Here is a 2,903-nt window from a genome sequence, read left to right on the forward strand (position 1 = left end):
TGTAGACCTGACAATTTCATGGAATGCAAAGGTATTGTTTTCACACTTATTCAATACTTGCATATGTGTTTTATCAAATCGAGCTCAAATATTCATATAGTACTAAATTTACTAGTTTCAAATTAGCATTCTGGTACTCCTCCGGCTGCAATCATTTTAGATGGTAAGCAAATTGTTGACAGAACTAGATGGGAATATTCATGGCTTTACACTACTTCGATTTGCCAGTGTTTTCAATTAAATGTATGTCCTCTTTCCTGTATTCTTTTTGACTTGGTCCTTGAGCTATTTATCTGCCATGTTAAGAATGCCTCAGGAATAGAAAGAGTGAAAGAAGGGAATGCCACTTTGAACTCCTTGGTCATCATCTACTACTATTACTTTCCAAATCAGGATAATCTCTGTTATATAATTTGCATATGATAGGAAAATACAGTGAGGTGTCTGAATATAACCCATTTAATGGAAGACTGAGCTCAATCTGGTTTAAAGGGTTTGCGATAGCAAGCAAATGTTAAGTGTTGTTATTAAATAGTTTATTAAAACAATTGTATATTTATTTAGAAGTATATATCTTGCTAGAACCTTAGAAAATCACATTATTCAATTTCTCAGGAACATGGTTGGGTCTTGTTGATTAAAGTGAATGTCATAAAAATGGCCATTCCAAATACATGTGTGTACTAATTTAGTTGTATTTTATACTTGTTGACAAAGAAATATATAGCCTCAAATTACAGGGTCCTCAATGAGCTTCTTTGGGGGTACTAAAGAAGGCTAGGTTTTCCTGGAGTAGATTGAAAAGGAATGTGAAGCTTGAGGAGGTTGGATTTCTAGACTACATGTTGCATAAGAATGCATGTATACTGCAATAATTATCTAAGTGACTTGGGAAAGAAGGACAAATGTTCTTATTGGATAGCTGCAAAATCTAAGTTACTTAAACCTTTAATTATTTGTTTAATAATTACCTCAGATCTGGCCCAAGAGTAACTGCTGTAGCTGTATAGGCAAAGACAACCTATAACAGATTAGTAGTAATGCGGACAAATGTGCGCATATATGAGTTAACTACTGTTTTGCTCCCTCTCGCTCAGCGCTGCCTACACTGACAGAGAATACAGCACTTCCTGCAGCAGAAACATGTCTAGTAACGGTATCACAGAACGCACCTTCATTTGCTTTAAGCCAGATGGTGTTCAACGGGGCCTGGTGGGAGAGATAATTAAGCGCTTTGAGCAGAAGGGCTACCGACTGGTGTCCATGAAGTTTATGCAGGCCTCCAGTGACATTGTGAAGGAAAATTACATTTACGATTTTACCCTGGTTTAGTGAAATACATGGGCTCCAGCCCTGTTGTGCCTTTGGTCTGCGAACGTCTGGGAAGGATTTAATGTGGTGAAGACTGGCTGGGTAATGCTGGGAGAGACCAACCCGGTTGATTCCAAACCAGGGACCATTCACGGAGACTTCTGCGTCCAGGTTGGCAGGAACATATGCCATGGCAGTCACTCTGTGGAAAGTGCCAAAAAGGAGATCAACCTGTGGTTCAAGCCAGAAGAGCTGATTTCTTACATTAGCTGAGCCAACGAATGGATCAATGAGGGGAACTGAGGCACAAGGTCCCTTCATCGCCTCTTCGTTTAAAGACCATTCCCTGGAGGGAGCACTTTATGCTTTTATTACCTTGTATTTCTCAGCTCTAAGTAATTTGTAATTGTAATAATAAACTGTATGACGTAATTTTACCTGGGAACATTATAATAATTACTTCTTTAGATCAAGTATGGATCAGTGGTAACATGGCATGATAGCAAAATAAATAGATTAATTGGCATCCTAGATTTCCTCATAGGACAGCCAGAGCTTTCCAATGTAGGAACATGCCAATATTAAAGTTCTACATGCCCCCTTTTAAATAAGAGGCAACCTACCTTACAGGTTACAAAGCTTATTTATGGGTGGCTTAATAATATTTGAATTGAATGTGTTTGCCTTGTCAAACGGATTATTTTGACAGGTTTGACTGCATGTTTCAACTGCAACACTCAGCCTACATTGGTAGGCCTGAAGCCATGTTATCCTGATCACACTAGTGGAAGGTACTATAAGAGATGCAGTCCACAAGCCATATTTAACTTTCCGTTCCATGAATGTAGTTTTCATGCCATATAATATGTAGGCCTGGGCGAAAATTTCGTTCCGTTCGCGGAAATTGCGATAATTTGACATTTTCGCGTTCCGCGGAGAGCGCGAAAATGTCAAAATTTCTGGTTTCCGCAGCTTGGCGATAATTTGTTTCTTGCTCGCGCTGTAAAATAATACATTGATCGCCTTACCTGAATCCCTGCGTTCGCCGACAAGTTTTCTTGATCCGGTCGCGTTCTCCATGAGATGTATTGTTTTTAGCCATTTGCGCTGTCTCGCAACAGTTCGCGCCCGCAGTGACGTCATGCGTCGCGCGATCACGTCTTTCTTCTCGCGATCATGCACCGCGAGACAACTCAAAACAAGATGCCGCGCCCGCAAGAAACCACATGGGTAAGTTGGCGACCCGCAACCATGCAGAAAATCTCGCGAACATGCGGGAAAAAAACTTCCGCATCTTCGCGATATTTCCGCTTGTTTGCGATAATTTTAAACATTTTCGCGATAATTTGCGAAAGTTAATTTCGCAAATTCCGCCCACCCCTAATAATATGGCCTTACATGTCAGTTACGCCACTCTGAGACTATCCAATGTCTACACGTTCTAAAGGTCAGAACACATACACTGTGCATTGGACAGCTGCGTCCTGGAGTGCAGAGTCGAAAAAACAGCAATAAACTTCAGTAAAAAAAAAGGTGTGACAACTCAAAAAGGGGCATTTATTCACACACAGATTTCTTTTCATTTATGTAAA

The 2,903-nt window shown here is 40.2% G+C and overlaps 1 pseudogene; it reads left to right on the forward strand.

The window, feature by feature from the left end:
• Nucleotides 1-1,143: 1,143 nt before the first annotated feature.
• On the forward strand, nt 1,144-1,614 carry LOC146861164 (nucleoside diphosphate kinase B pseudogene; annotated as a pseudogene).
• The last annotated feature ends 1,289 nt before the right edge of the window (nt 1,615-2,903 follow it).

This window comes from Triturus cristatus, chromosome 3_1, assembly GCF_964204655.1.
Source record: "Triturus cristatus chromosome 3_1, aTriCri1.1, whole genome shotgun sequence".
NCBI lineage: Eukaryota > Metazoa > Chordata > Amphibia > Caudata > Salamandridae > Triturus > Triturus cristatus.